The sequence below is a fragment of the Salmo salar genome, chromosome 21, assembly GCF_965601325.2.
Source record: "Salmo salar chromosome 21, fSalSal1, whole genome shotgun sequence".
Classification (NCBI taxonomy): Eukaryota; Metazoa; Chordata; class Actinopteri; order Salmoniformes; family Salmonidae; genus Salmo; species Salmo salar.
Window position 1 is genome coordinate 4,004,859 of NC_138311.1, and position 15,204 is coordinate 4,020,062.

Sequence of the window (15,204 nt, forward strand, 5' to 3'; positions counted from 1 at the left end):
ACCTGTCCACATTGCTCAGATGTTGAAATCAAGTGACCTACCTTATTTCTCAGAATGAAAACAAGTTGTCAGTTCCTTATATAAATGTGCTTTATACTTATTGCACATTTATAAAACAGAGACTAGACAGCTAGTATAACAGTCTTTGGCTAAACTGCTGTTAGCAGTATGTGCTACCTCAATGCGGCATGCGACAAACTGAGCAGAATCAATGTTCATTGATACTCCCGTTTTAGTATTGTCTTCTCTGCGCGCAATTTGAGAAGTTGAGACATAAAAAGTATCGTTAGAAAGGTTAACTTCTCCTCTATTACAGTAAAATAATTTTTCAATGTGTTTCGGTGTCCATATGACAGATTCTATTGGACCAAACCTGAAATGCAAATAGCTAGTTGAAACCGCTTGTCAGAGAGGAAGAAGTGATCTCTCATCTTTGTTGTTGTGAGCAGCAGGGGGAGGGGCTTGTTGTGTGTGTGTAAACAGAGAGGAAGAGGCTAAGCAAGAGGTTTCACTCACCAAAATATGTCCAAAATAAGGCAAATGCGTTTGTATGAGCTTTTTTTGGATCTAAGATTGTTGCTTGCCTTCCAGCCTAGGGGACAATAACGTGTGTGTGTGTGTGTGTGTGTGTGTGTGTGTGTGTGTGTGTGTGTGTGTGTGTGTGTGTGTGTGTGTGTGTGTGTGTGTGTGTGTGTGTGTGTGTGTGTGTGTGTGTGTGTGTGTGTTGGGGTGTCAGTGTAAGTATGTGTGAGTGTGTGCATAGAGTCAGCGCAAGACGGCTAATGCAAAAAAGGGTCAATGCAGGTAGTCTGGGTAGCAATTTCTTTAGCTATTTAGCAGTCTTGTTTAGCAGTTTTATGGCTTGGGGGTAATAGCTGTTCAGGGTCCTGTTGGTTCCAGACTTAGTGCACTGGTACCACTTGCCATACGGTAGCAGAGAGAACAGTCTACGGCTTGGGTGACTTGAGTTTTAGGAAAAAAATGTGGACCTTCCTCTTACATCACCTAGTCAGGGTTTTCATTAACAGATAATGGCCAGCTTTTGGACGATAACAAAAATGAAAAGCCGATAAATAAAATGTCTGCCGTTCAATTGTCCGGGAAAATAAAATAAATCCCATTGCGAAAATGCATTTTAGCCTATTCATTGATTGAAATACCAGTCGATGTAGCACTAGAGCTGCTCCAACGGCTCATCAAACAGCTTGTTCTTTGCTGCTGGAGTGAACAATTCTAAATGCAATCGTGTGTTAAAAACAGTTTAGATGGCCATGATGGCCAGCTATTTTTATTCCTCAACTGATAATTGAAGTGCGGTTCCCATTCGCCATTCAAATGTATAGTCTACTAGGCTGGCGTCAGCGCGTCAAACACCACTTTGCAAAGAGCTGGAGGCGGTATGCATTTTGAAAACAAACATAATTGTTTGAAACCTGAACATTTTACTACATTATTATGAGGCATGTCTTACCTTGCTTCAATAATCCCACCAAACGTGCAGGCAATTATTTTATAAAGACTTCCATATGTCATTGAAACCAGTAGCCTAATTCTCAGTGGTGGAAAAAGTACCCAATTGTCATACTTGAGTAAAAGTAAAGATACCTTAATTGAAAATGACTCACGTAAAAGTGAAAGTCATCCAGTAAAATGCTAAAAGTATTTGGTTTTAAATATACTTAAGTATCAAAAGTAAAAGTACGAATAATAAAAAAAATCCTTATATTAAACAAACCAAACAGCACAATTTTTATTTTTATTTTTATTTACGCATAGCCTGGGGCACACTCCAACACTCAGACATAATTTAAAAACGAAGCATTTGTGTTTAGTGAGTCTGACAGATCAGAGGCAGTAGGGATGACCAGGGATGTTGTCTTGATGAGTGTGAATTGAACCATTTTCTGTCCTGCTAAGCATTCAACATGTACAAGGACTTTTGGGTGTCATTATTTTCTATAGAAATGTAGTGAAGTAAAAGTTAAAGTTGTCAAAAATATAAATAGTAAAGTACAGATACTCCCCAAAACTACTTAAGTAGTATTTTTACTTAAGTACTTCACACCACTGCTAATTGTCTCATATTCTATTGGTTTTCAAATCAACTTGTCCAGAAGCCAAAGGCACAATCCTAGTTATATTATCAACCCATGCTGTTGCACCTTTACATCTCCCCTCTTTCTACATTCTTCAGGGATGTTTTCATCTCTGTCTCACAACATCGTTGTCATGCGTGGTGTGCGTTTGCCAACTGTGTTTTCCCGCTAATCGCATTATTGAACGAACATTTGTGCATAGCCTGCTGCCTTATGCGCATTGCTACGATTATAATATGAAGAAATAATAGTTTATCAACATTTTAAGCTAAACTTTTTGATCTATTGCATGAGCCTCATTACTTTTTCCATTTTGGGGATGTAGGCAAGGCCTACTGGTTGTATGAATTTGGGATCTATCGTCCCACAACTGTCCCATAGTCTGTTTGGAATAGGCTATTTATTTCTGTCATTCTGAGCAACGTGGGTGGACGCCCTAATCAGGTTATACAACCAATACATATGGATCTGGTAAATTAAAATGCTGCCGGTCAAATGTCCAGCACAACATTTTCCAAACGGATACCCTGCGCCAGAGGTCATGGACGGCAGCGAACTCGGCCCCAGTTATGTACTGGGCCATACTCACCACCCTCTGTAGCGTCTTGCGGTCCTGTGCCTTTTAGTTGCCGTACCTAGTGGTGATGCAACCAGTCAAGATGCTCTCAATGGTGCAGCTGTAGCTGGGTTGATTTGAATGTTCTGCAGCATAGTTTGTGGGGATTGATGGTATTGAAGGCCCGAGCTAAAGTCTATGATCAAGATGTGCACGTAGGTGTTAGGTGTCTCCAGGTGTTGCAATGTGTTGGTTGACAGCATCTTCAACGGACCTACTAGCTCTGTAGGCAAATTGGTGTGTGTCCATCAATAGGGATTTACATGATTTTAAGTAGACCAGGACTAGGCGATCAAATGTTAGCTAACTTGTTTTGCGGGACACAGTAGGGATGAAATGACTGGTGAAATAGCCTATTCAGTTTAGGCTAACTAGCAGCTTGTCTTCAAACTGAAAGTCTGTCACTCCAACAAAACTAACATTGGCCTACCTTGAACAAATACAAATAGCTAGTTCTGATAGTTATAAAGTCTGGCTAGCTAATGGAGTTGTGTTCTTAACTAGCTAGCTAGCTTACCTTGCTTGCTCCTAGCTGAAGATGATCTCTCCATCTCTCTATGATGAGGTGACTCACTTTGTTGACCATCTTTGGGACCACATAATTACATTTGAGTCATTTAGCAGACGCTCTTATCCAGAGCGACTTACAGTAGTGAATACATACATTTCATACATATTTTTTTTTTGTACTGGCCCCCCGTGGGAATCGAACCCACAACCCTGGCATTGCACACACCATGCTGGCATTGCAAACACCATGCTCTACCAACTGAGCCACATTTCAGAGCATACTGGCAAATTTGCTCATAGTAATGACAAATAATTAGCTAAATCAGACAAAATGAGAAACATCTGAGAAGTCAGCTGTCAGCTTCAAAGATGATTCATGACTGAGAAAGTGGTAAGACTGTGTGCTGTGCACTAGACTACTTTATGATTTACTTAATTTGATCCACTCTCAGTTTTGGACTGTTTTGTTCTGGAACCCATTTGCCAGGATCTGGTACTTCACGTGACAAATAGTTTTCACAGTAAATGTAATGTAAAAATTCGAATAAAAGCAATCTGAGTTAGGCTAATTCAAGTTGACTCCTCTGTGATTCTCCTGGCTGCCCCCTAAAAAACATAATGTGAAAACGTGCCTGGTAATTGATTCATATTGGGCCGGCCCGGGTTTATGATTTGCCCAACGTTGTAGCCTATATAGACCAACGCGTGGCCATTGCTTTGGTGAGTGAGAGAAGCACACCTGTATCTCACACAGAACTAGAATGAGATTAACTTTCTATGATCTCTCTCCCTCTCTCTAATCTGATAGACATGAGTCTGCAACTCTCATCTCACCAGCGTTGCACTTCATCATTTATTTCCTTATAGAATCATAGCCGCACGAAGGGTTCTGGACGTGCTGCAGCAGCAGCACCCCTGATACATTGAAAAACATTTGCCAAAGTTATAGAATGTCTGCTGTCTGTTCAGAAAGAAATTAAATAATTCAGAATACTACACCAGGAGTAGACCTGTAATTTAGTCACAGTTATAGAATGTCTGCTGTCTGTTCAGAAAGAAATTAAATAATTCAGAATACTACACCAGGAGTAGACCTATAATTTAGCCACAGATTGTTTCTTTTTTTATTGCCTAGCTGTGGATTGTGTGTAGCCCAATCATGAGGCATGCCTACAGTCGGAGCGCTCTTCAAATCTGTCAGTGAACGGTATGCAGCCAAAGCAGGCTTTCGCAACATTTCAAATACAATCACGGGAAAATACAGGTTGGAAAGGAAATGGATCCTGCTGAAAAGAGAAGACTAATTTGTCTGTAGGCTACCAAATATGTTATTACCTTCCAAATAGGCCTATTGATCGAACAGCATTGCTTTTACAAGTTAAACAAGAGAGAGATATGTTTTTGGCACAAGCTCATCATTGCCGGTGAGTGAGCTGAGCATCATTGGGTGAGTCAGTGAAACTGGAAAGCATTTTTAGGACTATAATTCCCTCCTCATATTGTACAATGTGTGTGTCTCCACACACCTTCAGTTGGTCTAGGCCATTGATGAATTATTGATCTCAGATTCTCAGTATGTTAGTGTCAAAGTAGCCTGTCATTTCGATCATTTGTGAGGTATTAACAAATATTCTGCTAAAGTCTCCAGTCATCTAAAATGATGTAGAATTGCATGAACTGTGTTTATAAAGGCCACATTTCTCCCGAACCCTAGGCTACAAACAATGTAGCCTAGTCTACAAAAAAATGCCTCTACTCTACTGATCTATGCCAGCATACGAAAGCGATGATAATGCATGCATTGCTTTATTATAAATGTGTTTTTTTAATGCGTTCTGTTACCTCAGAGCACCCCGGGTCACTCCCCTCTCGGCTCACTTTTTTGTTCCGACACCTCACAATTTACAAATGAAGCACTGAGGATGACAGGAGCCCAATCCCAATTCACACCCCTTCTCGCCTGTGCACTAATTTACACCCCCTCAAAGGTATAAAAGCATTGGATTGGTGTAACTGTATTGGTAGACATTTAATCTACAACTATCCAATGCTTTTACGTCATTGAGGGGAGTGAAGGCCAGTGACCGTGTGCAGCAAGAAATAGGATATGGCTAAAAAAGGAAAAAATATGTTTATGATAGGATATTGATTGCTTGCTATCTAAAATCAAAATAATTCTGAACTGCTGAAATTACTGCAATACTGTTAATACAATGTATACATTTTATCCAGCTAATAACCACAGATCAAGGCAAGCAAATGAAATCAGTGATATAAGTTTTAACATTTGCTCCATTAGTTTTTGACAAAATTAAAATCGGACCACTTGTGTTCATAACGGCATCGATAATTGTAAATGACAGCTTTATAGTAGTGCATTACTATCTAGCTAGCTAATAATTATTTGTGTCTAAACCAGACTGATTTCATTGATCCGACCGTAGCATGTGATCTTGAGTGGGCCAAGTCAGCTGCGACACTCACAAGGGGACATTTTTGCTAGCTTTTTCACATTGCATTGGGCATGCTAGCTAGCTAGCATTATTAATAAGAAATGTTTACAAGAGAATCAAGTAAAGGGTAAACTGTCCAAAACAACCCAACACCTCAATTTCCACAAAAACAAATATTCATTGAATTTTGGCTTTTTCCCAAAATTGAATGGCACCAACATCTGAATGGTTATTGTAGGCCGCATCACATATCATCATATCTGTAAGATCAGTGTGGAGGAGGTGAAGAGGGGGATGAGGTGGAGGTGAAACCCTGTAGTGGATCTGACGGCTACACCTGTATCTCTCTCTCTCTCTTTCTCTCTCCTCTCTCTTCGTACCCTATGGGCTAGCATTCCTCCTGGCATCTCTCTCTCACCTGCTGGCCTCCCCCCTCTCACCGCCTCCTCCCTCCTTTCCTCCTCCATCCCTCCCTCCTGACTCCCCTCCATCGAGATTCTCTATGTAATCCCTGGAAGTTTGGAACTAATGAACTAACTGCTGAGCCTCTGCCACGGAGCCTGGTCCCAAACTGTACTGTACTTCACACTCCATTTCCTTCGCCAGATGGTAGGATGCAGACACCTCTCGGATGCACACACACACAGGTGCAGGCACACATACACACAAACAAAGACACAGGCCCACACACAAGCATGGACAAATGCTCATTCACGAGCACGGATACACAGACATAAGCATGAACACACACAGGCATAGGCACAGACACATATATGCAGACGCACACACACACACACACACACACACACACACACACACAGGGCTTTGGCCGGCAGGGAGCACCTCTCTCACTGGAGTGTGAAAGTGGACGGATGTTGTTTTCCTTGCCCATTTTTATGGTTTAGAAAAACACTGACTCTGAGATATAAAATGGCCCTGGTTCCATTAGCTTAGAACAAGGCCGTAGGCTATGGACACAGACCATGGGTGAGGATATCTTCGTTTAGGTGTGTGTGTGTGTGTTTGTGTGTATGATATTTCTGTTTCATCTGATCCACTCTCCTGCAGGTGGTGGTAGTGACTGGCACACAACACAAACACATAGAACAACTCTCTAGCTCTGAAATGCATATACACACCTTTTTCATTTCTCTCTCTCTCTCACACACACACACACACACACACACACACACACACACACACACACACACACACACACACACACACACACACACACACACACACACACACACACACACACACACACACACACACACACACACACACACACACACACACACACACACACACACAAAGACCAACAGCTCTATTAGCTACAGGTTAGGTTGTGCACATTGATGGCAGAGCAGAGAGGGGAATAGGCTACACATACACACACCTCTCTCCATATCACCCCTGTCTCCATTACCATCAGCAGCATTATTATTTGTGTCTATCCATAAATGTGTTATTGTATAGTGTAGGGAAATGCGTGGTGTAATTCCCTGTACGTTCTCCCTTCTATCTGTATGATTTAATCTGCTATATGGAAAGACAGCTACTGTTTGGCGTTAGCTGAGTTTTGTGTATATCTAGTTTGCTTAATTCATTATGACGTTTATTACATAGTTATAAAATTGCTATGGATTGCACATACAGTAGCTTTACAGTTGGATATTGGATAATAAAATAATGTCTTCTCAGAATTCATTTAGATTGTGCTTGATAAGTGAAATGTGTTGGCCACACATCACAGTTTTCAGTTTAACATGAATTATGCAGCCTACTGTAATCAAATACATTACCTAAATTGAATGCACATATTGTTAGTCCAGAGAAGAAGTTTGAGATTTATTCTAAACGTAAGTAGAGTCAAATTAATACATATTTGACAGCTGGGACGCTTGGGGATCAATCCTAGGATTTTTTGCAAGACAAAAAATAACTGATGGTGGACTACAGGAAACGGAGGGGCGAGCACTCCCCCATCCACATAGATGGGGCTGTAGCGGAGAGGATCGAGAGCTTCAAAAATCATCACTGAGCAAATTTCAGGTCTGCTGAGCGCAAACTTGAACGTTCTGAAAATTCTTTCCAACTTCCAACATGCATTTACTATGTGCAGTGAGGCTGTACCCGCTTTAAGTTATTTTTTTTAACAGTGGTCAGGTAGGCTTCTGTGGCTATTTGATCACACCAGAGTGGCCTGCCATCAAAAACAATGAAGAAAATGCTTCCCATAACATTTTAACATGGAAATAAATGTGCTATCGTTCAGCCTACATTAGCAGCCAATGTGTGGTGTTCATTGTAGGCCTACATTGCATGAGACTTTTGAAAAAAAATGCAGGGCTTGACATTGACCTGTTTATCTACATGTCAATCAGTCAAGGGGGTGACTGAAGATGTTGTTGTGTTGTTTTTTTAGTTTTTTTATTGTTTTAAAAAATTATTTTTACCCCCTTTTTCTCCCAAATTTCGTGTTATCCAATTGGTAGTTACAGTCTTGTCTCATTGCTACAACTCCCGTAACGGACTTGGGAGAGGAGAAGGTCGAGAGCTGTGCGTCCGCCGAAAAACACAACCCGACCAAGCCGCACTGCTCATTGACACAATGCCAACTTAACCCGGAGTTAGCCGCACCAATTTGTCGAGGGAAACACTGTAACCTGGCGACCGTATCAGCGTGCACTGCACACAGCCCACCACAGGAGTCGTTACTGCACGATGGGACAAGGACATCCCTGCCGGCCAAACCCTCCCCTGACACGGACGACGCGGACCAATTGTGCGGCGCCCCATGGGTCTCCCGGTCGTGGCCAGCTGCGACAGAGCCTGGACTTGAACCCAGAATCTCTAGTGGCACAGCTAGCACCATGTTGTTGTGTTGATTAATGCAAGATACCACTTGACAAAATAAAGTGCATCATTTTTCCCATACCATTACTACAGAGAATCAGACAAATGATGCTATTATCTGCCAATTGGCTACTTAGCTTATTCAAGCCTGTCTCAAAATACAACACTAGCCCTTTGAGACAAGTAAAAATCTCTTTAACTGACAGCTTTTACAGATGTCTAGAAATGCCCATGTTTTGTGCTCTTGTATGTAGGAAGCAATCACTTCCCCATTGCTGACTTCAAATGATCTATAACTGGACTAATAACTCACTAACTAGCAAAGGATATGAACAAATGATCTATAACTGGGTGAATAACTCACTAACTAGCAAAGGATAAGAACACATGATCTATAACTGGGCTAATAACTCACTAACTAGCAAAGGATATTAATACATGATCTATAACTGGGATAATAACTCACTAACTTTTTTATTTATTTATTTTTATTTCACCTTTATTTAACCAGGTAGGCAAGTTGAGAACATGTTCTCATTTACAATTGCGACCTGGCCAAGATAAAGCAAAGCAGTTCGACACATACAACAACACAGAGTTACACATGGAGTAAAACAAACATAGAGTCAATAATACAGTAGAAAAATAAGTCTATATACAATGTGAGCAAATGAGGTGAGATAAGGGAGGTAAAGGCAAAAAAGTCCATAGTGGCAAAGTAAATACAATATAGCAAGTAAAACACTGGAATGGTAGATTTGTAGTGGAAGAAAGTGCAAAGTAGAAATATAAATAATGGGGTGCAAAGGAGCAAAATAAATAAATAAATACAGTAGGGGAAGAGGTAGTTGTTTGGGCTAAATTATAGATGGGCTATGTACAGTTGCACTGATCTGTAAGCTGCTCTGACAGCTGGTGCTTAAAGCTAGTGAGGGAGAGATGTGTTTCCAGTTTCAGAGATTTTTGTAGTTCGTTCCAGTCATTGGCAGCAGAGAACTGGAAGGAGAGATGGCCAAAGGAGGAATTGGCTTTGGGGTGACAAGAGAGATATACCTGCTGGAGCGCGTGCTACAGGTGGGTGCTGCTATGGTGACCAGTGAGCTGAGATAAGGGGGGACTTTACCTAGCAGGGTCTTGTAGATGACCTTGAGCCAGTGGGTTTGGCGAAGATTATGAAGCGACGGCCAGCCAACAAGAGCATACAGGTCGCAGTGGTGGGTAGTATATGGTGCTTTGGTGACAAAACGGATGGCACTGTGATAGACTGCATCCAGTTTATTGAGTAGGGTATTGGAGGCTATTTTGTAAATGACATCGTCGAAGTCGAGGATCGGTAGGATGGTCAGTTTTACGAGGGTGGGTTTGGCAGCATGAGCGAAGGATGCTTTGTTGCGAAATAGGAAGCCAATTCTAGATTTTAGTTTGGATTGGAGATCCATAGCTACAACAAAATATCTTGTATAGTTAGTTTTGCATACCATGTCTTGCGTGGTTCGTTTTGTTTTGGTATGTTGCATTAAAAGTGGCTAATATTGCATTGATTCGATCACAATTCCCACAGTAAAGGGAAACGTTGATAGTGTTAACTAATAGGGAAAACTTTAGAATGTTGAGTGCAGTTCTATCTCGCGCTCCTCTGCGCTCACTGATATTTCTTATGAGCAGCAGTCCTGAGGAGCTGTGTGCTCGCGCCCGCGTTGGCTTATAGGGAACATTGGTCCACACACACCAACACAGTTGTGAAGAGGGCACGACAACGCCTCCTTCCCCTCAGGAGGCTGAAAAGATTTTCCATGGGCGTTCAGATCCTCAAAAAGTTATACAGCTGCACCATAGAGAGCATTTTGATCGGCTGCATCACCGCTTGGTACAGAAACTGCAAGGCACCAGACCGCAATGTGCTACAGAGGGTGGTGAGTATAGCCCAGTACATCACTGTGGCCGAGCTCCCTGCCATCCAGAACCTCTATACCAGGCGGTGTCAGTGGAAGGCCCTAAAAAATGTCAAGACTCTAGCAATTGACTATTCTCTCCGATACCATATGACAAGCAGCAGCAATGCACCAAGTCTGTAACCGGACCCTGAACAATTTCTACCCACATGACATATGACTGCTAAACAAGACCGCTAAATAGCTGATCAAATGGCTACCCAGACTACCTGCATTGACCCTTTTTTTTAACTAACTCTCCTGTACTGACTCTATGCACATACACTGGACTCTACCCACATACTCACACATATTTACACTGACACCCTAACACACACACGCACACTAGACTCAACCCACACACTCACACATATTTACACTGACACCCCAACACACACATACACACTGGACTCTACCCACTTACTCACACATACTTACATTGACACACCAACACACACACGCACAATGGACTCTACCCACATACTCACACATATTTACACTGACACACCAACACACACATAACATGCGTACACATGTATACAGACGCCACACACACACACACACACACACACACACACACACACACACACACACACACACACACACACACACACACACACACACACACACACACACACACACAAACACACACACACACACACACACACACACACACACACTTTCACACTCACCACGTACACTGTGGCTACTGTTTATTATCTATCCCATTGTCAACTCATTTAACCCTTTAGGTAAATATGAACAAAAAAAGGCTGTGAAAATATGTCTTTGTTGTTTATCAGCTTTATCTTACACTCAAAATATAATATGAATTTAACCTTTGAGTTAAAATTGTTCCCCCTAAAAAGAATCGTCATCAGGAAATAGTTATTGTTACAATTATTAGCACCCCTGCATTGAATACTATGTGCGCCCTCCCTTTGCAAGATAACAGCTCTGAGTCGTCTCCTATAATGTTTGATGAGGTCGGAGAACACATAGGGTTAGGGTTGAGACCGTTCCTCCATACAGAAACTCTCCAGATCTTTCAAAGTCCTTGGTCTTCGATTGTGGACTCTCCTCTTCAGCTAAACCCACATGTTTTCAATGGGGTTTAGGTCAGGGGACAGGGATGGCAATTGCAATTGCAAAAGCTTGATTCTATGGTCAGTGAACGATTTTCCCGTGGATTTGCTTCAAATCAAATTGTATTTGTCACATACACGTGTTTAGCAGATGTTATTGCGGGTGTAGTGAAATGCAGCAGGATTGTTGATAGAGGCAGACAGGTTTTGGCCTAAAATCTCCTGGTACTTGATGGAGTCCATGATGCCATGTATCCTAACAAGGTTCCCAGGGCCTTCGGAAGTAAAACATCTCCACAACATCACAGATCCACCACCATACTTTACAGTGGGGATTAGGTTATTTTCTGCAAGACCATGGCTCTTTTTACGTCAAACCCACCTCTGGTGTTTGTTGCCAAAAGCTCTATTTTAGTCTCATCAGACCATAGAACCTGGTTCCAATCTAAATTCCACTGACCTTTAACCTGTTAGGGCTAGGGGGCAGTATTGACACGGCTGGATAAGTTTGTGGTTTGGAACCATACACTTGCGTCCTCTTCCGGGAAGATTCATCACAGCTCCAGTTGTTTTACATTTCTTAATTCTTGCCCTAATTGTGGAGATGGGTATTTTCAGGCATGTAGCTATGTTTTTATAGCCATTGCCAGATTTGCGAAGGTCAACAACCTTTTGTTTCATTTAATTTGTGTGTTCTCTGGCCTTTTGCGTGTTGATTGCTGACAAAGCGACTTTAGCCTGAGAGGTCACCTCATATTTATACCCCAGTAAAACTGGAAGTCATGGATGACTAAGCGACTTTAGCCTGAGAGTTCACCTTATATTTATACCCCAGTGAAACTGGAAGTCATGGATGACTAAGTGACTTTAACCTGAGAGGTCACCTCATATTTATACCCCAGTGAAACTGGAAGTCATGGATGACTTAGCGACTTTAGTCTGAGAGGTCACCTCATATTTATACCCCAGTGAAACTGTAAGTCATGGATGTCTAAGCGACTTTAGCCTGAGAGGTCACCTCATATTTATACCCCAGTGAAACTGGAAGTCATGAATGACTAAGCGACTTTAGCCTGAGAGGTCACCTCATATTTATACCCCAGTGAAACTGAAAGTCATGGATGACTATGTCACGCCCTGACCATAAGAGAGCCCATGGTTCTCTATGAGAGCCCTTGGTTCTCTATGGTATAGTAGGTCAGGGTGTGACTGGGGGTGTTCTATGTTGTTTATTTCTATGTTGGTGTGCTTGGTATGGTTCCCAATCAGAGGCAGCTGTTTAGCGTTGTTTCTGATTGGGGATCATATTTAGGCAGCCATTTCCCCACTGTGTTTTGTGGGATCTTGTCTTGTTTTGCACTTCACTGTCTTCACGTTTCGTTTGATCATTTATTGTTTTTGTATTTTGCTGAAGTTTCACGTTATAATAAAGATGTGGAATGCTACTCACGCTGCACCTTGGTCCAATCATTACGACGAGCTGGACGCCGTGACTGGGAACTGTCGCCGGAAGCTCTGGACTGGGAACTGTCACCGGAAGCTCTGGACTGGGTTGGTGCACTGGAGGCCTGATGCGTGGGGCTGGCACAGGTGGCGCCAGACTAGTGACACGCACTTCAGGCCCAGTGCGAGGAGCAGGAACAGGACACACCGGACTGGGCAGGCGTACTAGAGACCTGATGCATGGGGCTGGCACAGGTGGCGCTAGACTGGTGACACGCACCTCAGGGCAAGTGAGAGGAGCAGGCACAGGGCGTACCAGGCTGGATATACTCACTGGAGGCCTGGTACGTGGGGCAGGCACAGAGCGCACCGGCCTGTGAATGCGCACAGGCGACAGAGTGCAAATCATTAATTCATTTTTACCATTTAGAAAGTATCCACTAACGCTGACAATAGTTGATAATAGCTTGCTACGAATTCCAGTTTGAGGAATCATGATAAATAAATAATAATCTTAAGCTGAACGTGAACGTGTTGTCAACATACACGATGTCAAACTTAATCATGGTCAAAATTGAAAAATATGTGTGTCTGTAAATTTATCATCATAAGTCATGTCCACATTAAAACTCAGATAAATTGAATCACAATCAAAAATAGCATTCTCAAGAAATCAAAACTGAGGTGCATGTTAAGGAAACCTAAAACAGTTGTTACTTCAACAATGTCACATATAGTATGTTTACAGAACTTAAAGAAGTCCTCCAGGTATTGTTTTTACATTTCGCAAGTATAAATACAGTAAAGTACATGCACTGTGTTTTTGAGACACAACTGCAAACTTCAAGGAGTAGGGCATTCAAGGAGTTGGTCTGATGGGAATCAGTGATGTCATCGGTCACCCCTTGCTTGAGGAACAATAGAGGAGCAATAGAAATCAAAAGAGGAAAGCCCCACCCACCCACCTCCCACATGTGCTATGTCATGACCTACCTGCACCACCTATGTGAGATGTGCCTTCGGTTAATGAAATAAGGTGAAAAGGAGACTGTAGTGCCACTTTAATCCAATTATTGAATAGTAGAGGAGAGTGGGGTAAGTTGAGCCAAAGGGTTGTTTGAGAACAACCCCTTGTTTCTAAGAAACAATGCACAAAAGTATTCATGTGACCAAATATTTAGGAATAGTTTATGAAGTCTGTAAAGAAAGAAACCACATGGGGGTAAGCAAGTTAGGTCCAAAGAAGTCAAATGAATGTATTGTGTTATAGGTTTCATGATGCTTGTATTTAGACCAAATTATAGCATTTTTAGATTGTTTTAAATATAAGCTACAATATGAGGTCCTAAACCTAGCATGAAAGTGCATCATTGTAGCTGTGTGGACTAATATAGTCAAAATGTTTGACTTGGGGTAAGTTGAGCCAATGGCCACCATACCCCATACAAATGATAATTACATTTTGTCCGTTTTATGCCTAATATGTGTAGTATTTTTACAGTTTGGCATGCATATGAACTCAAGTGCATTTTTATTGTTACAGAGCACATATCATCATGCCCTGTGTATACAAACGTAAAACAAGCAGCGGCCTCGCCCCCCTTGAGTTTCATGAGAGAGCAGTCAAGGAAGAAGTCCCTTTGAGGGATGAAAAAATATACTGAAGAGGTAGATTGACAAAAAATATAACGAGCATGTACCTGTGCGAAAGCTCAGCTATGAAATAGTATCAGAGGCACACAAAGTTTTATCTGATGACATGGAGTCTGAGCTTGCTAAACATGTCCAGAAATTTGCGGACCAGTTTCAAGGGTTTAGTAGCCTCAAATGCAGAGATATTGCCTACGAACTGGCACATGGAAACAACATCCCTGTCCCAGACAACTGGTCAAGACATGGAAGGGTATGTAATATTACTAAGAGCGATCCAAATCTGAATGTAGGCATATATTTATGCTATATAATAGACCATACCACCATTCCATGAATTACACTTTGACCATACCAGCCACTGTCACAAGACACCATCACCCACTTACCTCAAGGCAGTTCAACTTACCCTGTCCCTAAGCTCAACTTACCCCATACCTGGCTAATTGTGCCAAGAGACCACTTATTTTGGACAAGCTATGTTTTCTAAACTGTTATGTTTACATGGATTCTGATTATGTCCAGGGATACACAACATCCTGAAATATATGTAGATATATT